We start from the raw sequence: 27,046 nt of genomic DNA on the forward strand, positions 1-27,046 counted from the left end.
GACAAAGCTCCGACACTGGGAGTCTGGGTGTTATCCTGGAAAGCGTGAGTTTTACAGGGGTCAATACCAGCTCAGCAGCTGTGTGGACCTGGCAGACAGGCACCTGATTAATTCTTCATTAAAAAAGGAAATGCATTCCCTCTCTCCCCACCAACACACACTCACAAAACCAAAAGTCTGTCTCATAGGTTTACTAACAGAAGCAAAGCTGGTTCCTCCCTTGCCAGCAAATCACAGATTGACGCCGTAACATATTTCTACGTTATTCTATGTACCATGCAGCTTGAGTGAACTGATGTCTGGCCCCGTGAACAACAGATGAGTCCTTTATCAAGACAGAGTGCAATTGGCCATTTGTGAAGGTAACTGATATTCACTTTTCAGAAAGAGATAAAAGCCTCATTCTTTGTAAATCTAACATTATTCTTGATAATCTAAGAGTGAGGTAATATCTTAATTCTCTGTAAGTGATGCTCTGAAATAGTATGACAAAGAGAAATTGATTTGACTTTTTAATTCTCCCAAATGAAGAAGTCAATGCAGAAATGAAAGCTCACTGTAGTAGTGTCTCTCTCCTGCCGTTACCTTGCAATCTCTCCGTTCCCCCTCCATTCCCATCTCTCCCTCGCCCTTTGTCTGTGTATCTGTCCCTCTCTCTCACACAGGCGCACTCTGCAGTGTGTAATCTTAATAAAGCCAAAGAACAGGTAATTACAGTCATTTCTAACTCAAAGCGCCATATAACATTAAGTTAGTGGAAACCTGTCCGTAATGTAAGTGGAAACATATCAAAGTAGTCATGTATAGATATGTTACTGCACTGTAATCATATACTTATATACTAAAACTAAAAAGTGCATTTGAACAGATGAGTTTTGAGTCATATACCTTTTAATTCATTAGTACTCTATAAAAATATACATTAAGACCAACTTAGGAAGAATGTATCAGTGCACTCATAAAGACTTTTGAATCAGTTGTGTTGAACAAATTATATTTTCTAAAGTAATGCCTCTATATAATTTATCATTTTGATCTAATGCAAATGACTGGATGGCTGCTGTATAAATTTATGATTGTCATAAATCTTTGGAATCATAGATTTTTCAAAGCCCATGATGTATAGAACATGCCTTCCACCAAGGACTTTTATTTATTTTTATGTGTTTAAGGCTGTTTGAATCATATAAGATCTATTAGCGAAATGATATCTAATTGAATATAGAATGCACTACTTAAACCTTAAGGTTCTCTAATTCTTGGTTAAATTTTTGATTTGCAATGATATGTGTTTAATCAGGAATTTAAAATAAATAAAATGAACTGATAGTTTCAAAAATTCCATTAAACAATTTTAATAAGTCAATTGCAACCTATAGTTTTAAGTTCTAGGATACAGCTGTGGCTGTGTGTGTGTGTGTGTGTGTGTGTCTATTTTAAAGAGGCAAGTTACATTTTTTTTTAAAAATTATCTTTATTGGTGGAAGTATGACAGATGTCCCCTTTTCCCCCCCATTTTACTTTTGGGGCAGTCTTGGGGATTTGATTCCAGCTGGGCATGGCTCAGAGGTTGAACATCGACCTAGGATCCAGGAGATCGGGATTCGATTCCCTGCCAGGGCATATGCCCGGGTTGCGGGCTTGCAGCCGATCAATGGCTCTCTCATCATTGATGTTTCAACTCTCTCTCGCCCCCCCTCCCTTCCTCTCTCTGAAATCAATAAAGATACATTTAAAAAATATATATGTTATTAAATTACAACATATATTAAGTTCACAGAGTGTACAGCTTAGCAAATTTTCACAGAGAAAACACATTCTTGAAGCCATAGCACAGAGTGAGAAGAAACGAGTCAGAAGCCTCCCTCAAGCTGTGCCTTAGTCATCAGCTCCACCGAAGATAGACCATCACCCGACTTCTCTCATCAGAGATCAGTTCTGCTTGACTTTGAACTTTTTGTGATAGAATCACACAGCCTGTATTCTTTTAGGTCAAGTGTCTCCGATACCACATTACATCTGTGAGATTTATTCACGTTGTTTGACGCCACATAACTTCTCATTTCTGCCTAGTGTTCCACTGCATGATTATGCCACAGTTCATAAGTTCATTCTAATGTTGATGGACATTTGGGCTGTTTTCAGCTAGGGGCTATCAGAAATAATGCTGCCATAAATGTTCTAGTACTTGTCTTTTGGTGAACACATGTAACGATGCACTATTTGGGGGTATACAGATATGCTGGATCAAGGGGATGTGTGTATTTGGCTTTAGTAGATAGTTCCAAAGTGGTTACACAATTTTCATTCCCCTCCAGCAGCCCAAAACCTCACTCACACTTGCTATTGTCAGACTTTTTCATTACAGTCATTCTGGTGGGTGTGTAGTAGCATCTCATTGTGGCTTTATTTTCATTTCCCTAATAATTAATGAGTCTGAGCATCTTTCACATGCGTTGGCCATTTGGATATTCTCTTTTGTGAAATAGCTGCCCAAGTCCTTTGTCTATTTTCCAACTGAATTATCTCCCTTTTTCTTACTCATTTGATGGAGCTCTTTATAAATTCTAAATGAAGGTCCCTTGTTGAATATATGTATGTATGTATTGAAATATTTTCTCACATTCTATGATTTTTTTTATACTCTCTTAATAATGCTTTTGATGAACACATGCACTTAATTTTAATTAGTCCGATTGAGATATGTTTTCACTGTATCTATTACTTTCTGTAATACAATGGCCTCCTTCATAAATATTATAATTTACATACCTACAGATCAACCTATTTTATAGTAATATTATAGCCACATAATTAAAGAATAGTGCAGTGGTTCTCAACATGTAGCTTCTGGACTTTTCACGTAAGCATTGCTTATGATTTTCAGAAAACGCAAATTCTCAACCCTATCACAGAATCAGAATCTCGGAGACTAGGACTAACAATCTGTGTTTCTGTGACTTTGATGTGTGTTCCAGAACCCTGGGACTAGCAGGGTTATTTCTTTTTTATACAGTGCTATTTACTCTGTAGTATCATGTTATAAATATACTGTCCTGTCTAAAGTAGAAGCATGGGAGAGGGGTAACCTCATAATCAGCTTACCATCTCACATACTCCAGATGAGACTTCTCACGGCACAGTGGTCTAATACTCTCTGTGACAGACACGTGGGAGAAAGATTTCCTGTTTACTGACAATCCCCAGTTGCCATAGGCATCTATTAAATTTGTAGGAGCAAAGACTTGGGCTCACACAGAAATAATCAGAGCAAGGAAATTGTATTATAGAGAAAAGCAAATAACTGCTTTCCCCTTATTAGCTCTGTATGAATAAAGTGAATACGTAAGAGGTGCTTGAATAAACTTTATTCTTTAAAAATAATCATTTATTTGGCTCGAGAGAGATAATATGGGAGACTCAACTATATTAGATGAATGTCTCCTCAGAGGCAGGGAGCTTCCCCCATGTTTCTTACTGTGGTGCCTCTAGCTCATAACACCGCCAGGTATCTAATAGGTTCATAGCAAATGTTTGTTGAATGAACGGATGGATGCTTGAGAAACCCTTTTCCATTTCTCAGATTCTGGTTTAGAAGATCAGTTAGCTCCATTATTGGGGTTCTCTAATTATTTTAGCACAAAATGAGCTGAATAATTGTTTCCTTCTTTTCCAGTAGCATTCCCCTTCTTGTCAAAAGATGTCTTACCATCTAGAAGTTCATATGGAAGAGGTGTAGATTTTATATAAGCCCCACAAGGGTAAGGATTTTGTTTGGTTGGCTGCTGAATCCCTAGCATTTAGGACATTTCCTATAATATTATAGGTGCTCAATGAATATTTGTTGAAAGAATAAATTTTACCTTTTAAAAAGTCCTTTATAGCTCCCTTCTCTCTGCCTTCTACATACAGCCATGGAAACTCATCTATTTTTGTGTCTACCCAGCCTATTCTATTTGCCTGCAATACCTCCCACCCTGTTTTCTTCAGATCTACCGAGATCCCACCAGTCTTCTGCACCCAGTGAGAGTCTCCCCCTCCCAGGAAGGCTCCCCAGAGACTCAAGGTTGTCCGAGTCTCCATATTCATGTCTAAGTCTCCTAACTTCTACCCCACGCAGTCCAACACTTGCTAACATGATACCTTTCACTCATTCTTTTTGCACCATTGAATTTCAGAACTTTCTCTTGGCATAGAGACACTGGCTTCTTGAAGACTAGGACCGTGGTATGCACTTAGCTTGTTTTTTTAAGCCTTCCCCACACTTGCCTTAGTGCTTAGAACATATTAGACGTAATTATGACTTGAATTAAAAGGGAAGCTTTTAAACAATATTTTTTTGCTTCATAACAGTCCTAGTTTACTACTGTTGTCCTGGCATAAATACTAACAGCTCTCCTTTTTACTCTCAAGCTAGTCCTGTTTTGAACAATAAATGTTTTTCCAAGTGATGGCCAACATTGATACAATAAAACGTCAGCCATAAAGGGTCTCCAAGTTCTTGACAACAGCCCATGATGTGAGACGTGTTTGACCGCTGTGATCAACTGACATGTGCAATGCTTTTGCTGTTACTTAATATATTTGCTTGGATTTGTAAAAGAATAAAATAAATCAGACAATGTTGGATAGGTGGCTTGATGAATCTTTTCAGAACCCTCAACATATTGCTTAAAAGCCTTTCTGAAAAAAGAAGGAAAAGGTAGTCTAAACCCTAACTGCACGTTGTCTTACCTTATACTTCCAAAGCCTTTTCATACATGGTTTCTTTTGATGTTTATAGGCCTCCTCTTAAGTAGATCAGGGTCGTAGATACGAAATCATATTTTAGAAATAAAGAAAAACAACTCCAAGGATTTAATGTCATTTGGCCAGCCAGAAAGAGAAGCTAGAATAAAACTCAATATTTTATAATGGTGCATCTCATTTCACCCATTAAAATCCATGCTCTTTAGTCACCCTCCCACACCTCAAGACACTCACTTGCCTTTCCAATAAAAATGAAAACACTAGCTGCAAGAGTCAAAGAGAACTTCATCCAAGAAATGTTTGCAGACATGGCATTTGGTGAGCTTCCTATGAATGGGGGTAATAATGATGCTACTGTCCATTGACCTCACACTTTCCACATTCTTAGGAACAGGCAGACTAGGTGTTTTCACTTTGCCTCGCTGTGTTCTCAGAAACATTCAGAGATGCGCTCAAGACTGCACTGCAGCCAGCAAGGGATGCAGCCAAAAATGACTGCAGTCACCTGATTCCCAAGTTAGGCATGTTTGATCCTTCCAAGTGAAAATTTCATGAAATAAAATGCCAAACTTCCCACAAAGCTTACTGTCGTGAGATTTAAAATGCCTTTAAAAAACAAACACACAACACATTAAAATAATTGAAAGTTGACACAAAAGCCATTTTGCAGTTTTCCTATCTTTCTTAAGTTACAGATGAGCAAGGTAAGTGCTCTGTAGAGATTCTGAGTAGTTTTATGTTTTGAGGACTATGTGAAGACATGACTAAAACTTTCAATGAGGAACGAAGCCCTTAGGAAGGCAGGCTAACGTCAGCCCTGGGCTGTCACAACACAACACCCTTCTCTGCATCCCTTGTATTTCAACCAGATCTCGGGCTCTTGCATTCCATGCCATGTAAGCAAGAAGCTGCAATAAGCAAGTAGGACCTACACATTTGTTTGGAACACACAGTCTCTTCAGAAGCCCTTCCAGTCAGCACATGCTTCCACTTCTTCAGTTATTCCTTTGGTTTCTAATGCAGACACACTCTCCTTGGCCCACTTTCTGCCCTGAAGAACAGATGCCAAATAAAACGGGCCGGGAGCTCTCCTATGGTCCTTCCCAGTTGCTTCCTGTCCAGGAGACACTTGCCCCGGGCATGAGAAGTAGCAGAGAAACAGACTGTGGGGCCTATTTTCCTCCCCTAAGTCTATTCATTAGGGAACTTTAAAGAAATATTAAGCTGTGAGTGAAGGGAGAAGGGTTTGTCTGCTATGTTTTTTTTTTAACTTGCAGAGACTAGGATACTGCAGGGAAAGGGATGGGACCAGTGTACACAGTAATGCTTCCCAAAGCTCCACTCTTTTAAGTTCCTATAGAAAACTCTAAATGTCTATGATGGCTAACAGAGCTCCTAGTTCATAGGTGGGGAACCTGGAAGACTTGGAAAAATTGGACTATCATGCCCCATGGGGAAGCAGAATGCCTTTATCTCTCTACACATGTGTATTTGCCATGGAGACATAGCACGTTAGAGAATGTGAAGAACTGACCTTCAAGTGCCCAGTTCTCTCACACCTGTGGTCAACAGGGATACTTGGAAAGCTCCATTAAATTGTTTAGGTCATCCCTGAGCTGCAAACTCACTGTACCAACCACTGCTGCCCACTGAGTCATTTATGTACTATTAATTGCACATAGAATGCAGAAATCTCCACTGTCTACAGCCATGAAACCACCCCCTGGCCATGAGACAGACCACTGCCAGCACCCTAGAGGCTCTGGTGCACCATCTAGAGCTCTAGTACCATAAACTAGTTTTTTGAGTTCTCAAATCACAATGTAGTTTTGCCTGTTCTTGAACGCCATAAAAATGGAGTCACACACACATCTTTTTAGGTGGCTGGTTTCTCTGCTCAACATAATGCCTGTGAGATTCATCCACGGTGTCGTATCAATAGTGTGATCTCTTCACTGTTGCACAGTATTCCACTGAATGAGTAAACCAGGATTTGTTTATCATTCTGTTGTTGTACATTTGGCTTGTTTCCAGTGTGGGACTGTTATGAATAGATTCGTTATGCACTAATTTTCCTTGGATATAAACATAGGAGGGCTATTGATGGGTCACAGTGTGGCTTTGTTGAGATTCTGAGTTGTTTCCACGTTACACACATAGAATCTTTGCTGTGCCTATAGCCTTAGTTGATGTAGTATCCACTAGGGTTTTTAAGTTTTACCAGGGGAAAAACTCCAAGCAAAAAACTCAGAAAGCAGAAGTAAAAATAAGTAAGACATAGAAATTATTTTTTGTGACACAAAATAATCATATTGCCGTGCAGACAGGATGTACTTTCTGAAACTCATCAATCTCAAAGCTACATGTTGTTTATTTGAATTTGTCTGCAGGCTAGATTAAGTTTGCAGGTCGCCTACAAATGTGTTTTGATTCCTTACACATCAGGTTCTTTGTTGCTTGCGTATTTTTGCTTGTTTTTAATAAATCAATGTTTAAAAATTACCAGACCTAATATCAGGAGACTGCAGCTTTCAAATGTCTCTAAAAATTAGACATCTGGTCAACCTGTGCTACATTCCCAGAGAGAAATAACAGCCTGGGTTAAGTGCCACGCCATTTAGAAAGGCACAGCTTCCCTGTTTGCACAGTTCCCCTCACCCCCCACTGTTTCTTATACTGCCTGGTCTCTATGGGCTTGAGAACCCCATGACTTATCAGTCAAGTTCATTCACATTTCTCTCATTGAGAGTACATGGACTTGGCAATTCCAAAGATGAGAGCGCTGGTTAAGAAGTTGTCTTTTTACATGTCAAACTATGAAATATGTGGAAATCTTTCTAAAAAGTACCATATACTAGCCTGCTTCCAAGAAATAGCTTAAGTAAGAGGGACAGCCCAGCATATGTTGAATCTCTGTGTTAAAAGTCCAAGAGAGAATGCATGGAGAGGAGAGCCCACCGAGCTTGCTTTACTAGCGAAACTTCACTCAGGATATCACCTGCAGGCCCAGTCTTCTTATCAAACCTATTAACCATGTGAGCAGGATATCTGACAATGAGAAAAACAGTCCCTCTGATCTGTTCAACTAAATTCTTCCTGGACCAAGCCCAGTTCCATTACGATTGGTGCACTGGGCAGTTCCTAACTGCATTTAGTAATTTCCATGCTGCCAAAGATGTTAGTAGGAAGCCAAAGTTACTTCATTTTGGTAGTATGCAGTTGAGATAATCTGAAGGTCCCTTATGCTAAAATACAAATATATCCTGGATACATTTTTAAAAGGAAAAAGTGGCTCACTAGATAGTGGTCGCTATTGTTTTCAGACAGGTTAATAAATCAGTTCCAAAATCTGCAGGGTATCCATTCTGTAGCCATTTCTTTTAGCTCAGTTTCCCTAGGAAATTGACCCTGAGACAAACATTAAGTGCTAATGTTTTCATGGGAATGTGCAACCCTAAGGCAGGAGAGGGGCGAGAAAAGAAATGAGGCAGGGAGGGATCGGAAGCAAGATGGGGTGAAGTGTTCCTGTTCTGGCCGTGGCACTGCCTAAACCGTGAAGAAGCACAGCCAGTAGCCCAGAAAATGCATCTGCTAAATGACACGGGGACACCTCTAAACATGCTGTACAGGGTCCTATGCCTTGGAACTGCCATCAGAGAGAAACATGGGGGGGGGGGAATGCATCTGCTTTATTTCCTTCTTTCTCCCATAGGACAAGTTGCTAAGGATCTTGGTCAGCAGTTCTCAGCCAGGTACAGTTCTGTCCCCCAGGGTGACATGTGACTAGAGATATTTTTGTTGTTGTCACAACTGGAGGAGCTACTGGCATCTAGTGGGTAGAAGCCAAAGATGACGCTAAACATACTATAACGCACAGGACAGTCCCCAGAGCAAGAATCACTCAATCCAAAATGTCATCAGTGTTTCTGTCGACAAACCCGTTTCTAGGTGCTCGTGATGCCGAGAGAACACAAAGAGCTGCTGCGTAAGAGGGGCCTGGCCAAACAGCCCCACAGAAGCACGGCCGGAGCTGCCGAAGACATTGCACACGCGAGAAAACACAGATGGAGAACAGAACATGAAGAGACACAGAACCTCATCAGCAACCAGGGAACTCAAGTTGCGGTGAGATGCCATTTCACACTCAATTGAGTGGCGAAAATTAAGATCTGAGAACACCACGCACGGGGAAAACGGTTCTCAGGGGGAATTCCCATTCTCTACTGGTTGGGAGTGTAAATTGCTACCATGTCTCTGGGAGAGAGTTTAGTATTATGCTGTGAGGTTGAACACATACTTATTTAAGGTGACTACTCATAGCAGTTGGCCTGAGGCTGTTGGTTTCAGCACTAAATATCCTACAATCTAGGAAACTCCTCAGAGCCAGGCAAACTGGGACGACTGGTCACCTACCTATCTCATATCGTAGCAACCCCTTTCTGTCTATGTGGTTCTGAAAAACACTTGCACACGCACCAGGACATATATAAACAAGTGATCATAGTATTTTCATAATACAGAAAATGGAAACAATAGAAATGTCTATTTACAGGAGAATAAACAAATTGTGATATACTGACAATGTAATATCATTTAGCTGTGAAAATGAACTACAGCTACATATAACAACTTAGGTGAATCTTAGGCACATAAATGTTCAGTGAAATGAGCAAATCTGTAAACTATATGAGTATGAGATCATTATCATAAAGCTCAAAAGGAAACAAAAACTAATAACATATTCATGTTTAATTCCTTTTTTTAAGCAAGGAATTGACACAAACTTAGCATAGCAGTTCCTCTGGAGGGGAGGTGGGGAAATAGAATGGGGAGGCATCTGTTCCTCAAAGAAGAATTAATAAACTAGCCAATTATTAGGTTCCCAGAGAACGTTCACGGGGTTCTGTATCTTTGCTATCTATCAGATTTCATTTTTATATACCTTTAGCTATGTTATTTTTTATTTTACCTCTTTAAAAAATGTCACCTTTATCTCACTTTTCAGAAATAGGGAGATAAGAATCACCACCATGCTTGCGCAAGAAGAATGAATGTAATACATTCCCCAAGCCAACAACAGTGGATATTTTGGCTCAGGTTCTCCATTTACGGGTCTTGCCAGCATTTATTTCTGCAGTCATTTATTTTGCCTCCAAGGAGCTAGAGATGCTAATGTCAGCCTGTTAAGCCTCACACTAAAATCTGTTGCACCTGGTGACTTGGGAGAGCATCATACTTCAAACACAGGGCCAGGAGAACAGTAAAAGTCACTTAGGAAAACCGTACAATGAGGCCCCTATTTCATTTACACAATTCAGTCTCAGAGTAAAAAAATCCATGAACTGAAAATGACCATTTCACACACACATCCCAATGAAAACGCACAAGCACAGACCCGTAATATCGATAGAAACCTGCCCCAGAAACTTGGTCTTGTGAGAGTCCAGAGCCTTGGAATTTCTATTTGGGACAATAATGCAAAAATGCTTGATAGGTTTCCACAAAAACCTACTCGTGATGCTTGCTTAGTGTGCTCTCCTCACACGGAGATTCTACCACGTAGTTTGCATCTTTGAATTACCCTCCTGAAGCCCCTGACACAGAGGCTGAAAAGTTCTTGCATTTAGGCCCACTCTCAACCTCACCCACCAAGGTATTTCCTCCCTCTCTCCCTTCTCTCCCTCTCCTCCTCTTTCCCTTTATGAAATAAATACAAATCCTTTTGTAAGAGAAAAATCTTATCATTTTGTTAACCATATTGCTGCAGTAATATGTCCTCATAACCATTCACTTTATCTTCCCATTTGCTCTTCGCTTTTTCATAAACATATTATTCTGCCTGCAAGTTAACTTCATTTTCCTGAATTTGGATTCAGTTTATATATTTCTTGCTCTATCACAGTGCTTGGCCCTTCTCTTTCCCTCTCCATCAGATGCCTTCATTCCTGTCACCTGACAGCATTATGGGACATCATGTTTCTGTGTCTTTGAACACATACCATTTTTCTTGCCTTACACTGGCTTCCTGTGTTTTCAGGCTGGGGAACGCCTACTCACCCCACGAACTCTACTCTAGATGTTTCTATTCTTGGTAGATTGCAATCTAGATCTCTCTTTTCCTGCGTCAACGCCCTTCCGAAATGTGACCCCGAAGCTCTTCTCAGCGAGAGGTAGAGAGTCTCTTTCCACGCAGCCCTGTGATTTTCTTTGGCCTACAGAATGCAGCAGAAATGACTGTTCTGAGCCCAGGCCTCAAAAAGCCTTGCCCACTTTCGCTCACTCTCTTAAACCTTCCCTGGCCACCATGTGAATGAACCCAGACCAGCTGCTGGAGAATTGAGCTGATCCAGTGTCATTCAGTCAATCACCAGATATGTGAGTGAAGCCATTTAGACTATTCAGCCCTCCAAACAATGCTCAGTTAATTGCAAATGAGCGAGCGAACCTGGCTAAGATTAGTCAAAAACCTGGCCTAGGCGAGACCTCAACTCAGCCCACGACTCATGAGCAATAATGCTTGTTGTTTTCAGCCACTAAGTCATGGTTTTGTTGTGCAACAACAACTGATCCTCCTGTTCTTTTTTATATATATATATATATATTGATTTCAGAGAGAGGAAAGGAGAGGGAGAGAGAGAGACAGAAACATCAATGATGAGAGAGTCATTGATGAAGCCCACAACCCGGGCATGTGCCCTGACCGGGAATCGAACCCTGATGGCCTGGATCCTAGGTCGACGCTCAACCGCTGAGCCACGCCCGGCCGGGCCCTCCCGTTCTTGACCCTGATAGCTACAGCATACTCCCATCACAGCCCTTACATCACTACACGCTTTCCTGTCTTTCTCTTCCACAAATGTGTGAGCTCCTCGAGAACAGGGGCAATTTTTGTTTTGTATCCCAAAATATAAGTAGCAACTGCTAACTCTTCAATCAGAAAAATAGCAATAATTAATTTGTTAACTAAGGATCACAATGATGTCCAAGGGATGGTTTTGGAGGCAAACCAGAGTTAGAATCCCAATCCCCTTTCTTACAGGTGTTATTCCAGAGACTTTGGTTAACCTTGCTCAGCGGTATCTGCTCCTCTATAAACTGAAGACTGGAATAATGTTGAGGCTGCAGGATTGTGCTGATAGGATATATGTTTGCCACCCCTCAACCTAGCATAGAGTGAGTGCTCAATAAGTAAGAATTAAACGGTAAAATGCACATAAAACATTTAGTATAGTACATGGCTTACAGTTACTCAATAAATAACAGCTCTAGTAATATGATCATGAGTACCATCGCTGTTGTTGTATCACCTCTCGTAGCAGGAACTGTAGGTGCTCCATCCACATCCCCTTGGAATTCAGAATTCTGTGCATGCTGACCTGATGGTGGCTTCCAATGGCAAACGTCTGGGACTCTTTGCCTAAGGGCTTTCTCTGGCTGCTGGAGTCCCCTTGGCCCACATATTTTAGATCACAAACACTAGGAAGTTAACGTCATCCACTTCCTCCTAGGGGAGCAGCCCTCACCCAAGTCACATGGGAGAAGGTGGCTATAAACCCCAATGTCCTTGGTTGGGATAAATCCAAGATATTCTATACTGTATCCCGGAATTGTCCAATGCGATCGTGCTCCCCTTGGTCACAGCAGTGATGATGCACCTTTTCTGTCTCCTGTCTCTTCCCCATCTCACACCTCCACCCCCTACAAAAGCAAACTGGCATCGCCTCCCAAATAACATGCAATTTTTTTGTCTTACCATCTGATGGTAGGGAAACCAACTTAAGACACTACCACACTTTCTGTTTAATTTTATCTTATTGCTCCAGAATCCAATTACTTCTTCCTAAGCCTTTTAATGATCTCTCCAGCTAATCAGAAAGTTGTATCCTGTCCAGTATATGACATAACCAATCACAGAATGTGGTGTCACGTCTTTAGGTCTTCTCAGATGTATATGGCTTGACTCTGAGTATATGAAGACAGGGTTAACTTGCAGTTGATCTTGGGTAACTGTGCTTATTCTGAAGGGCACCTGGAACCACGGTATTGATTTTCGCCAAGACAGAAGTGAAATGCACCAGCTAGCGATTTATAATATGCTGTTAAAAGTCCCAACTTCCCCCAGAGGCATCTCATACCAGTTTGCCTACACTGTTTATTGAAAATGTATGGATTGATGGTTTGCACCTGTTTACCTGTTCACAAAGCCTACTTTGAGCTATCGGAGCTGTGAGATATAAAATATCCCTCAGTAAGCTTGAGCCTTGGCTCCCCCGAGAGGAAGGCATCGCACATGTATTTTGGTGGTTCGTGACCAGAAAATGAAGTGCATCCTGTGTGATGGAGAAAGGACCCTGGGAGCTGCACCGGGAGGTCTCAGTCCTGTCTGATGTTTGCCGGGCTTGCTTTCTCCTGCTGTACCTTGTCCTTTACCTGTGCCTTTATGACACCTTTACATGTTTTTCAATTACTTGACACTCTAGAATTACTGCATTGAGGCTGCTTTCTGACAACCAAGTCTTCTTATAGGGTCTGGGGTAGAGGGAGGGAGGGTTGCTGCAGTGCCCAAATTTAGAGCTATTTCAGAAAGTTGAGAGTACTGAAAAGCAGGGCTCTGTACTTTGCTGAGCTTTTAAAATGTTGTTTGGCTGAGTTATCATAAAAATTCTTCTGAACACAAACTTTCAGTTGGTTTATGCTCGAGTAGTGGCTGTTGACTTCTTGAAATCTCGGAGCTACCTGCTAAGGTCACCCCATAATTCTGTATACTCTCTCCCATCCCCCTGCACAATAGGCACATACTCCAACATAGGAAGCCCTCACCATGGAGAGTGTAGTTTCTCTGGCAAACACTGCTTAAATCCACATATTCTTGTCTTTTTAGAGCACCAATTTCAGGTAGTATTTTAGTTTTTCCTTAATGTTCCACCTAGGAATAATCCAGTATAAAAGTTTCAGTCTGGAAGTCTAAGGCTCTAGTCCTTAAAATACTCATAGGTTTCCTATCAGGAAGAACACCCTTCACACCACCTACCTCTCGTGGTCTGCCTGAGTAACAATGTTCTCAGAATCAGAAACCAGGCAAGGAAGAGGAGAGGAGTGGCAGAAGCTTCTGGAAGCTCCAGTTGCCAAGTGTTATAATATGATAACCTGCCTAGAACATGAGGTTTCAGGGAATGATTTTATTTCTTTTCAAAATTTGACATCAACCCTCTCTAAGTTTCAAAAGCAGGTGACAAACATATACACCACAAGCAGTTCTTTGAACAGCAAAATGAATTACCATTTGAGAATTGTATATTGAAACACAAATCAACAGCATACCCTTCCTATGAGAGTTAGAATTATGTTGGGGGTTCATAAAAAGCATTGGCGGTCATCTAGTTTAATCTAGCTGAAGTAGGTGCAACATATATTTGAAATCCATCTATCCCCAATGCCATGTCCTTAAGCCAACTCCATTATCTCTTACCTCGCTGACAGCACCGTTTTCCACTATTCCTGAGCCCCCTCCCCCTTAGCTAAATAAAGCAGAATAGCCTTCTAAAAATATATGAACTCATTCCTCTGCTAAGGACTCCAAAGACTTCTGTCTCCATCCGAGTAAATTCAAAACACTTCTCCAGGTCTCAAGGGCTCTCCAGTGTCATCTTCTACCTCGTGCTTCTCCAAATCCCCTCTCCGAGCCACACAGGTCTGCTTCCTGAGCCTCGAGCATGTCCATCCAGAGCCTGGCTCATGGCACATTGAGTGTCCAGTCTTCACATCTTTACTGAGCTGGCTCTGCTTCATCATTCAACTCTCAGCTCAAAATTCTCTGGCTGCTCTGCTCTGACATCCAAACCGAAGTAGCCCCCATCACCCTCCATCTCACAACCTGTTCACCATGTTCATGAACGTTACTAACGGCTGCACTGATTTCCAATTTCTTTGCATTTATTGAGTTGTTCCTCTCTTCCCACTAGAATGTCAGCTCCTTCAAGGCCACACCCTTGCCTTTTTCTGTCCACTGTCATAACGTTAGTGCTTAAAACAATCTGCAGGCACACAGCAATCACCCAATAAATATTCGTTGAATAAGTACATGTACTTCTATGCTTTTTTACTATTGCATATTTTTTCTTTTTTTTAATTGAGATGTAATTGATACATAACATAAATTAGTTTCAGGGGTATGACATAATGACTTGCTTTGCATATATTGTGAAATAATCACAGTAAGTCTAGTTAACACCCCTCACCACACATAGTTACAACTTTTTTTCTTGTGATAACAACTTTTAAGATCTACTCTCTCAGCAACCTCCAAGCACTTGTAATTTTGACCCCCTTTACATTTCCCCTGCCTCCATTTTCTCTGTATTTATGAGTTCAGTTTTTTAAGTGTTATTTTTATCTTTTAGATTCCACGCTTAAGTGAAATCGCATGGTATTTATGTTTCTCAGTCTGACTTATTTTACTTAGCATGATGCTCTAAAGGTCCATCAATGTTGTTGCAAACTGCTAACCTGCTTTCCTTTTTATGGTTGAATAATATTCCACTGTGGTGTGTGTGGGTATGCAAAATTTAAAATAAAATTTGAAAAAGCAAACCCATATCATTAGTCATTCCCCTACCTTTAGGATGGCTGTGGGTGAATCAGACTCCAGAGGAGCGTGGCTAGTTCTGTCGCGCAGCTTCTCGTTGCAGCTCCTCAGTGTTCATTCTTCCCCAGCGTCCATTCTGGCAGAGGTGGGAGCATTTTGCGCATTTCTGCAACAACACGGCACCACGTGAGTCGGAACCCCACCAGTTATGCTGCTGAAAAAGAAACATATGACTTCATGTGTTTCACATTCCCCTACTTGCTGCCGGTCCTTTCCAGGCCGTTTCTATCACTTCCTCAGGCGTGCAGCTACTGATCTGTGTATTGTCACCTGGACACATGGGGCAGTGTGACTCCCCTCAGACCTGGCCTGCACCTGCCACAGCGCTTTCTCTAATCACCCCACGGCGAGTCCATGCCTCCAGCACATGGCGAGCCCAATGGAGACAGGGACTGTGCCTGTGGTCCCTGAGTCCCGGGGGCCGGGCCACCAACATGCAACGACGCATGTTTAGCACAGGCCAGGCTCATTCTCTGCAGCAGCTATGCTCCACGAAGTCGCTGTGAACACTGAACCTTTGCTTAGGGGAAACTTGGGATTAGGTTTCTGCTAGTCTCTGGCCCTGACATTTTCATCAATGGACCAATATATAACCTTGTTTTATGGTTTCACGTGTGTTTCTTTTAAAAACACCTTGTTTAATGTACTGTGGATTCACTAACATTCAACGCCCAGCCAATAGCACAATGGGCCATGCCTGAACGAAGCTTATCTAAGACACGTGTTCTTCCATGCACACCCCAGCCCCCTTGCACTGACACACCAGACAGCACATCAGCGCTGGGCTGGGAGCCACTTCAAACAGCAGCAGCAACAAAAGGCCGAGGAGTGCAAATAACACGAGGAGGTGAGTTTGAAAATACAAAATCCAGAAATAAGGAGGACTGACTGTATACACATTGGCTGATGCAAAGTTACATGCAGATCTGTCAATTCCTAACTCTGCTTATAGTTCAGCCCAGCACAGCTACTTAAATGAGTAAATAACAAGTACTCCCGACAGGGTAGAAAGAGTCTAAATCCGGATTTCATGTGCTTTATGGAAGACCCGGGAACTGAAAGCAGCCCTTCTCTCCCAACCTACTAAGAGGCCGAGTTCCAGACCCCAGTTCTTCTCTCCTTCCTGACATCAATCATCGCTCATCCAAGTTTCAGCCGAGTGCATAGAAACTCTCCTGAAAATAGCTCTAGGCTTACAGTCCACCTATCCACTTATCCACTATGGGGAAACTGAGACGGCCCCCAGAAGGCAGCTCCACACTCCTCCTTGGATAATACGAGAAACACCTGCTTTTATTTTATTATATGCATCAGGTAACTGTAGGCACAATGTACACACTTAGCAGACTGGTATTTTCTGTAAAAATGCCAGCACTGTACTCTGTGACATAAAAAATGGAGGCTTTACACTTTAAGTATCTACTTTCTAGTGCATTTAAAAATATTTACAACTTCCTTAGGAATTCTAATTTTAACAGAGATTTATGTTTTAAAGCGGTTGCAAAGATTTTCCAATTAAGTTTACTTCTCAATATTTCAAAGTGGTTAAATTTAACCTCGATTTATTTGTAGTTCATGGAAAGTAACTTGTTGGTAAAATCACCTCTTAAAAGCATGCCCTATGTGCTAAACGATCATTGCTAAGATCAGCAGGACTTGCTGGAACGCATGTCTTGCATAGGTAACAAGAAATCTTAGAGGATGGTTCTAAAGCTCAGCTCTCATGCACTTTTAATTTAGTTCAAAATGGGGATGGGTGAAGAAGGTGAAGGTTTTCAGAAGTACAAATTTGCAGGTACAAAATAGTCACTGGGGTGTAAAGTACAGAATAGGGAATATACCCAATAATATCGTAATAACTATATATGGTGCCTACAAGACTTATTGGAGGATCACTTTGTAAGTTATATAAATGTCTAACCGCTATGCTGTAAACCTGAAACTAATATAATATTGAATGTGAACTGTAATTGAAAATGAAAAAATTAGTTCAAAATCAGCTACAATATAAATAGAAGTAATTTCCTTTTAAAGTCTTGTGATGCTCTCTTCACGTATTTCAGAATATAGGAGAAGTCACCTTGTCAGGAAATATAATTTCAGGATTGATATAACCAATGGGTCTCATGCATAATGATAACATAATTTAAAATATTTTACAAAAATAATACCTTGGCCCAGAAGAACAAAATGAAATAAATGCATCTTATTTTTATACTTCATTAATAGCATTATTATTACACTTTATACATAAGTAACCAATATTTGCTTTGAGCTTATTTTGTAAGAATTATCATTACTTTTAACTTTCTATTTATCCTATAAATAACAAAGTTAATAATAAATCAGATGCTCTCAACTTACTTTAATGTGCCTGGATCATCACTAAAACTCTCCAATTTCTTTCTCTTTAAACATGCCACTAAGAAGCGATTATCTACACATCTCCGATAAAGCCATATTACCACTACTGACTTAAAAAACAGCAATCTGAGTGTTCTGTAGACTGTGTTCGGAAAATAGCTATACCATTCTGAAGCGATTGATAAAGTACATCTTAATAGAGATGCAAATATTAAACTTAATATTTAATTTTAATAAAATTTAATATTTCTAACCTGTAAGAGGAAGGGGTTACATTTAGAATTGACAGACATGGCTCCACCTTATACTAGCTGCATGGTTTCAGGCAATTCATTATTTCACAAGAATATTGATTCATCTGAAAACTGGAGAGGCATATCATTTGGGGGTAAAGTGAAGATGGCATATGTAATGTTCCTGGCCAATAAAGAATAAAATGTTGGCTCGTTTTTATTAATTACTAAACCAACCCAAGCAGCATTTTGGATAATTGAATTTAGCTCTTAAAAAACAAAAGTAGTGACCTGTCACCTGTGAATAATTTGAAAAAGCTATACTTCACCCACATTTTGACTTACTAGCAAAATAAGCATCTCAATGGCTGTGGTGTGTGTGTGTTATAAAAACAGAGACATACCTATCAGAGAAACACAACTAACTTTTAACACATAAGTTTATATCATTTTGCACATTTTGTTTCCATAGATTCTCTGATAAATCAACCCCTCCATACTGGGCCATCAGATCAAACAAAAAAAACTCAAAAATTTCATTACAATCGCACCTGACTCTGAGACATGCATATATTACTGTGCTCACTGGCAAATTACTGAAAAGCTCTAAATTCTATTTTATGTAGAACAGAACATAGAGTTACCATCAACCATAAAGTACAAATAGTTTAGTCCCTGCACACTTTTTTCCCTCCACACATTCAAGTATGAATGTCTGATACAGATACATTTTAAAGTGTTTTAACGGGCCCCATCGGTTCCGCAATCTTAAAATGTTTGTTGCATTGCTCACACTTTTATCTACTTCCCCGTGTACCCAGAGATGCAAACTTGTGAATGGCAGGTTTGATATGTGGTCCCCACAACTGTGTTAGAAAAACAGGACTTTCTCTCTCTCTCTCTCTCTCTCTCTCTCTCACACACACACACACACACACACACACACAAAGAGAATGGGCTCTGACCTTGGCCTCATTAATACTGAGCTCTGGTCAAATGAATCCAATGGGTATGAAATCATGAAAGATGTTAAACCCCATCAGGTCAAAGTCTTCCAACAACTCTGAGACAATGGGGGTAAGAGGAGGAAAAAAGGAGTTTTATGAAGAAAACTTAACACACAATTTAGTTTTTAACCTTTTTATTATTTTTACTAAAATAGAATCTTTCCAAAAGAAATTAATATGGATCATCCTTCTTGAAAACACATTTTCAGCACTGTGCCATTTTTATAATGGCTTATTCTTTGTGTGTACTTTCAACGTGGCTAATTCTATACCTTCAGCTGGATGCTGTGCCCCTCAGCTAACAGGTAAACTCCAGATACACAAAGGGCTTCATGACCAGGGTTGACTGTGTAGAAGCCAAGCCGAAAACAAGCCGGCAGGGGCAGTTTAGTATAAACCTTCTCTGAGGAATTGGAAACAACATCACATTTGTTTCCTGCTGCTCACCTGCCCCTCTGTGATCTTTGTCTCTCGATATAATAAAATATTTATAGCCAGAGCTCGCATCCCTTCCTCTTTCCCCATGGTTGGAATAAGGTAGGTCCTGCTTCCGTGAAGAAAACAACATAACAGAAACACTAAAACTCTGAATAAGTAACTTTGGGGAAGTAGAAATCCTAATCCGTTCAAAAATGGATTCTTTCATTCAAAGCAAGGTAAGTGACACATGGCACTGCATTTTGCAGTAATTATTTATGCACTTGTTGCCTGCACTGGATCCTCTAGGGAAACTTCTCAGGAACCCACAGAACTACTGGCTATCTTTGGATTTCCTCAAATATGGGCTGAGAACTATTTTGTTTTTCTTTTCAAGTAATAATGAAACTTGATTTTTAAAAACTATCTCACCTTTTCCTACAAGAAAATACCCTGTTTAGATGCCTGGCTTCTATGAGACATTCCCCTTGAGACAACGAAAGAATTGAGCTTCTCGGGATGGTAAACTATAGGTAATGCTCTCACATGAATGCTCTTTTCATCTGGGAGACCAGTTTACAATGTATTGGCTTTTATTTTAGGAGTAACTGTTCCTTATATTGTAAAGCCAAGTGAACAATTAAGTGTGGATATATTGGCTTTCTGGTTGAATAGAAAAAGCATTTAAAATTGGTATTTCTCCCAGGTTTTAACCCCGTTGGTCTGCACTTGCTTTTTAAACTTGATTGACGAAACCATTCTGTATCTGAGCTTTCTCATTCTGAACCCAAGGATAGCACATACCCACACAATTTTCAAAGGATTAAATGAAATGATGTGTGTGTAAGAACTTCAGATACTCTGAATCACTATACAACGTCAGGTTTAGATAAGTTATTTTAATTCCTAAGTGTTTGAGTTATACAAAAATTAACTTAAAGCTAACCTGATACAGAAACCAGTACAAGATAACAGTTAAAACCTGGTGATGATAGCTCTGGAACATGTAGAGTCTCTAATCTCCACTTCAATGAATCTGTACCTGTCCATGCTGATGCCACTGAGCTTAGATTGTCAGAGACAGAGGACAAGATACAGGAATGGTGAGCAGACGTGGGAAGAGAGAAAGACAGACACTGAGAGAGGAGGGGATACTACGGAGTCCATTCTTTTAATCACTCCCCTCTTTAAAGCAAAGATTCCTAACTGGGGACCTGAATTGCAAGTCCCTGGGCTCATTTAAATAAAAATTAGTATCGGAAACTGACTCATAAATAAATGAATGAACCACGAAACCTAGGCTGCCTCAGCTGTACAGAAAAGCAATCCCGATGGACTAAAAAAAAAAGTTTTTTTTAAATTCATAGTTTAAAAAAGTTTATTAAAAGTTTTTGGTTCTGGAGTATGATTTTTTTAAGGATTATTGTCAAATCTGAGAAACTTCTCTCAAGTGTAAGATTTCAGGATTGTTTTGAATTGTCAACACTCAGCTACTAATTTGCCATCAATGTCCTCATTGACTTTGCTTCTGATATCTTTCCTGCACAATAAGGAACAGAGATAAATGTATCATGAATCCAAATGTTCACACCATTCCCTTGTTCATGGACATCAAGGCCCTAGGAAGGACCTTGCAATATGTTCACATGGTTACATATTTTTGGAAAATGGGCAAATGTGAGATATTTTAACAGCAACTGGTTAAGACAGCCGTCTCTTTACATCCCAACTTCCTACATCACACTTCTCTAGGTGTTGTGTGGAGTTGGGGTGGTGACAGCTATTCTGGGGCTCTAGCATTGGCATGAAATAGTCGAAGTGATGAAAAGCAAGGACTCACAATCAAGATTACTTTACCCAGCAATGTTATCATTTAAAATGGAAGGAGAAATAAAGAGCTTCCCAGACAAGAAAAAGCTAAACGAGCTTATTATGACGGAAGCAATATTACAAGAAATGTTAAAGGGTCTTCTTTAAGAAGAATAAAGGAAACAAACAAACCAACCAACCAGAGGAACGTAGTTATTAAGAATAAAATGGCAATAAATGCATACCTATCAATAACCACTTTAAATTTAAGTGGCTTAAATGCTCCAATCAAAAAACAGGGTAGCTGAATGGATAAGAAAACAAGGTCCATGTATTTGCTGTCTACAAGAGATTCCACCTCAGAACAAAAGGTACACACAGACTAAAGGTAAAGGGATGGAAAAAATATTTCATGCAACTGGAAATTTTTAAAAAGCTGGGGTAGAAATAATTATATCTGACAAAATAGACTTTAAAACAAAGACTATAATAAGAGGCAAAAAAAGACACTACATAATGATAAAGGGAGCAATCCAACAATTTGGTGAACTTCATTAAACCTTTAAAGAAGAATTAATGCATATCCTTTTTAAACTATTCTAAAAAATTCAAGAGAAGGGAAGATTCCCAAGTTCTTTTTAAGAGGCCATCATTATCTCAATTCCAAAACCAGATAAAAACACTATGAAGATAGAAAATGTAGGCGAATATCCCTGATAATCACAGATGTTAAAATCCTCAACAAAATATTAGCAAATCAGATCTAGCAATACATCGAAAAGATCATACACCATGATCAAGGGGGATTTATTCTGAGAATGCAGGGTTGGTACAATATCTGCAAATCAATAAACATGATACACCACATAAACAAAAGGATTAAAAATCATAATATGATCATAATAGATACAGAAAAGGCAACTGATAAGATCCAGCACCCATTTATGATAGAAACTCTCAGCAAAGTAGGAACAGAGGGAACATTCCTCAACATAATAAAGGCCATATATGACAGACCCACAGCCAACATTATACTCAATGGGAAAAAACTATATGTGTTTACCTTAAGATTGAGAACAACACAGGGATGCCCACTTTCACCACTCTTATTCAATATAGTATGTACTGGAAATCCCAGCCTTAGCAATCAGACAAGAAGAAGAAATAAAAGGCATCCAAATCAGAAAAAGAGAAGCAATACTCTCATTATTTGCAGATGACATGATACTGTGTTTAGAGAACCCTAAAGATTCCACCAGAAAAACTACTAGAACTGATCAATGATTTTGGTAACGTATCAGAATACAAAATAAATATCCAGAAATCAGTTGCATTTTTATACACCAATAATAAACTATCAGAAAGAGAAACTAAGAAAACAATCCCATTTACAATTGCATCGCCCCCAGAAATACCCAGGAATAAATTTAATCAAGAATGTAAAAGACCTGTACTTGGAGAATTATAAGACACTGAAGAAGAAACTGAAGGATACAAACAAGTACAAGCACATACTGTATTCATGGATAGAAAGAACGAACATCATTAAAATGTCTGCACTACTCAAAGCAATCTACAGATTCAAAGCAATTTCTATCAAGATATCAATGGCATATTTCACAGAACTGGAACAAGTGTTCCAAAAATGTATATGGAACCACAAAAAAACCCAAATAGCCACAGAATTCTTGAGAAAAAAAGAACAAAGTTGGAGGAATAAACCTCCCTGATATATAAAGGGCATGAGCTGTTTACTTTTCCATAATTCCAACTCATTCTGAGGTACTCATTTATGTCACCTGCCTTGCCCTTGTACCCCCTGAATGTATGACTTCTACTCTACAGCCACATTTTTTAAAGAGCAAGAAAGAAGATATTTCCATCTCACTTTGTATTTTGAGACTCATTAACTTAGTGTATTTTTTAAAGGGGTGATTAAAGGACAATTATATATTTTTTGCTTTGTAAACTTGTATTATACCCAAACCAGCTGGAAGCCTGTGGCTCAGGACAGCAGTGGAAATACTTGTGGGAGGCCTACTAAATAACTGAAATGATGTTTTTAGAGCATTTTAAGCTTATTGAGTTCATGCAGGACTCCCTATAATGTCAGGTGCAGCTGGAAGTTCGAGAAAATCCTTTAGAGACAAAACATTTCTCTTAGAAAAAAGTAGTATACATCTTGCTTCAACCACTATTAGAAAAAAATGTGGAAATTCATTATTCCATTCACTGTACATACATACATATGGCTACAGAAGAGATTTGAAGTTTCAAACACTAACAACATTCTTCTAAACACAGTCATAATAATGCACATGTAAAATAGCAAACTTTAAATAATTATTAATATAGTGAATATTAAAAATACATGACAACTTATCAAATAAAATACAGAAGAGCAATTAGTGGTCCATATTTCCAGTAAAAACTACTACAAATCAATTTGACCCTTTTATGATTACTATTTTAAAATAAAATAGCAACTTTCATCAATAAAATCACCACAGGGAAGGATATTTCAATTTATAACTGGAACTGTACTCCTGTGTTTCCAGAAAAAATTAAAAGGAGACACTTCTTTGGAGTCCTGTACTTTAAAATCATTACCTCTATCACTTAAGAAACTCAAGAATTGTAAAGCCCATGCTTTGAATTTAGGTATTCATTCTGCATCACAAACCTTTAACCAAAAAAATTAAAAATACGTGCATGCTTAAAAGAATCTTAGGCTCTGAAGATTCATTCTTTGTAAAAAGTAAAAGCTCAAAATTTGGAAAAGAGCTGATGTGAGTGAGTTCTGACATGGCATGCTGACTCCTTTGGAATGCATGCACACACACATCCACATTAAACTGCAAACACCAGCAACTACTGTCAGCCCAAGCAAGTGATTGTCCATTTCATTAAGCTCTTGATTGCAGACTTCTAATTCCTGTCAGCTGGTTTTCTGTGCTAATCCTTGATCTATTGTATAGGGATTCAGCTTCACCCAATGAAAAGTGACTGGGATTCATGTACACCAATGGTTGATAGGAAATGCTTCCTGAAAACAAAACCCAAAGGTCGGAACAGGGAAAATTCCTACAGCAAGAAGCACCTCAGTGAGGTCCAGTGGACACTGACGTAATGGCAGAGTTTGGTGGATACTAACTTGCCAAGTCTTGATGTTGTATGCAAGGACTGAGGGCTTCATTCATCAACAAACTTGGATAGAACACGTCTCTAAGAAGCAAGCTCTAAAGCAGTGCGGCCCAAGGGCAATGTAATGTGAGCCACAAATATGAGTCACATATGTAACTTTAAATTTTCTAATAGCTGCACTAAAAGATAAAAGAGGTAAAGTTAATTTTAATAATATATTTTACTTAAACCAATCTAGCCAAAAATATCATTTAAACATGTACCAATGAAATATTCTCATTCACTTTTTCATAATAGATCTTTGAAATCCAGTGTGTATTTCATGCTTACAGCATATCTCAGTTTGGAATAGCCACATTTCAAGTTCTCCATAGCCGTATCTGGCTCCCATATTGGGCACTGTAAATCTAGACACTCTATGACTTATTGCAATGATTTAAAGATTTTAGGAGTGACAGTTATCAAAGAAGGAAAGGAGATTTCAAATATAATAAATTAATATATTTTTCTGAAAAAAATTTTATAGAAATTATATTAGCAATATAAAAGTTGGAACCATCTAGTTGGGTTTTTTAGTTTTTAAATATGCCAGTTTTAATGCAGAAACTTTGCAGTGTAGAGGAAGTATACCATTGGAAATTGTCTCTCAATTATAACTCAAATACTTTGCAGGTAGAAAAATTATTGAGACATTAATGTATGCCAAAATAAAATCCATTAAGATGTAAACATCCCAAGCAAATAATAAAAAAATGTTTATTTACATTCTGCAACCTGGAAAATAAAACATAAAAATATAGAGTTTGAAGTGAATATAAAAATGCCATAATTAATAGCATAAATTTATAATCAGCTTCCAATGCAATTATTAGTCTTTAGAATGGATTTCATTTATATTAAAAATTGACATGTAAGGATTTTCTCCATAGTCAAATGAGCTCATTAAAAAGATCTATAGAGTCATTAGGTCAAATAGAAGGTTGCATATTAATAAGCCATAAAACCTCTAGACAAAAATGGGCGCTGTGCAGAAAATAAAAACAGTATTTTTCTAAAAGTTTTTTTAAGTAAAAATATTTATTTTTAAATAGCTTATGTACCCGAACATCAATAAAACAATGCAAGCCTTAAGGCTGTCAAATTACCTGATAACTCAACAATACTTAGAGTGTGTGCTTCTTAGGGTAGCTTTTAACTTGCATTCCATGAGATTGCAAAATAAATATTTTCATCAAATATACATGGCAAAAATTATACATTTGAAACCTCTCCGATTATATATTGTTCATTGTAAAAACATATATATATAAAACATATAAAGCACAAAGTAGAAAAAAATCACTCAGAATCTCAGTACCCAAGATATGGTTGACATTTTCAGTCTATATCTTCCCACGCTTATACCAGCATAATTATTACTGCCAAGTGCTGGTGATATAATAAACCCATGTGGGCTCTCCTGTAGATCTAATTCCTCCAATAGACCATGTAATGCTACTTGGAACATAAGTACCCACACACTTCCCGTCTCCTACACAGCCATCTACACGAAGGTCGTTCAGAGTTCAGGAGCACTTTAATTTCAGGCTCATCTATCACGGACTTCTCTCAGGTCCGCCTCCTAACACTCGCACCCACACCCACATCCCACATAATACACCTCTGTGTGAATACATTATCTTCCAGTTAGCTCAAAGCTTTTTAATGCTCTTTTATTTAAGGAGAGATGGTACTTGCATGAAGACATAAATTACCAGCTTTGCTTATTAATAGCCCTAGAAGAGCAGCATAATCTGAAAGAGGCCTCATCTCCTACCTCTTACTCACTAATAACATTGGGAGTGACTGATGGATATGATACTTTGGTTGTATTTTACTGGGCTTTACTTTGTGCCTGAAAAAAGCCTATTTCTCAGAACTACATTCAACAATAAACATTTCTCAAGTGCTTAAAAGGGCAGACGTTGGGTTCAGAACAGACTAGTGAATTATGAACCAGATAGAGAGAATCAGACATAGTCCTTTAGCCTCACAAAAGTAATAGTTTAGTAAGGAAGAGGGTTTGCAATCAATTAAGCAAATAAATACATATTTATATACCGGGATCAAAGCTGTGACGGCAATGACGTTGATGTTGAGAGGGAGAACATGACATTGCCTATCTTTGTTATTGACCTGATGACCTGTCTGAAAGACTGTCGAGGCTTCAGGAAGTTTCCCACCCACTTCATCAGAACTAACCCTTCTGCTGAGAACCATATCACTGTGGTAACAAAGGCCCAAGCACAACCATATGCACCAAGAGTTTCTACATTGGTTTTAACAAACACGTTTTGAATGACTTGCTAAGGTAGAGTCATTTACATAAGGATAGTTTTCCTTTTAACAAAAATGGAAATCCTTCCAAAGACTACCCTGGACAAAAGGGTGCCTTTAGAAAGCTTCTATTAGATTTCCTATTGTAATAGGGGAATGTCTCCCTTGAACACTACTGAGGACACCCTGACCATGAAATTGTTCTCCGATATGTTAAAAGTGTAATAGCTTATGATAGTTTTCTGTATTAGGAAGGATGGAAACCTGGAGAAGTTTTTAGATCTTTTCTTTTTTTTTTAACAGAAACACTATACTTAACATCTGTTTATATGAAAGTAGGCCAAAGGTATAGCAGGAATAAG

At 39.0% G+C, this 27,046-nt stretch overlaps 1 protein-coding gene across 2 annotated transcripts in view; it reads right to left on the reverse strand.

Annotated features, from left to right (window-relative positions):
- PAK5 (p21 (RAC1) activated kinase 5) overlaps positions 1-27,046 on the reverse strand; it is a 166,183-nt gene that overhangs the window by 78,790 nt on the left and 60,347 nt on the right. The window contains exon 2 of one of the 2 annotated variants that reach the window (XM_081148684.1): positions 15,365-15,500. The gene's annotated coding sequence lies outside the window, so the exon portion shown is untranslated. Of the gene's footprint in view, positions 1-15,364; positions 15,549-27,046 lie in introns of both variants that reach the window. The other variant, XM_081148685.1, reaches the window with a different exon arrangement.

The sequence above is a fragment of the Miniopterus schreibersii genome (genome assembly GCF_964146895.1).
Source record: "Miniopterus schreibersii genome assembly, chromosome: 10".
NCBI classification, from domain to species: domain Eukaryota; kingdom Metazoa; phylum Chordata; class Mammalia; order Chiroptera; family Miniopteridae; genus Miniopterus; species Miniopterus schreibersii.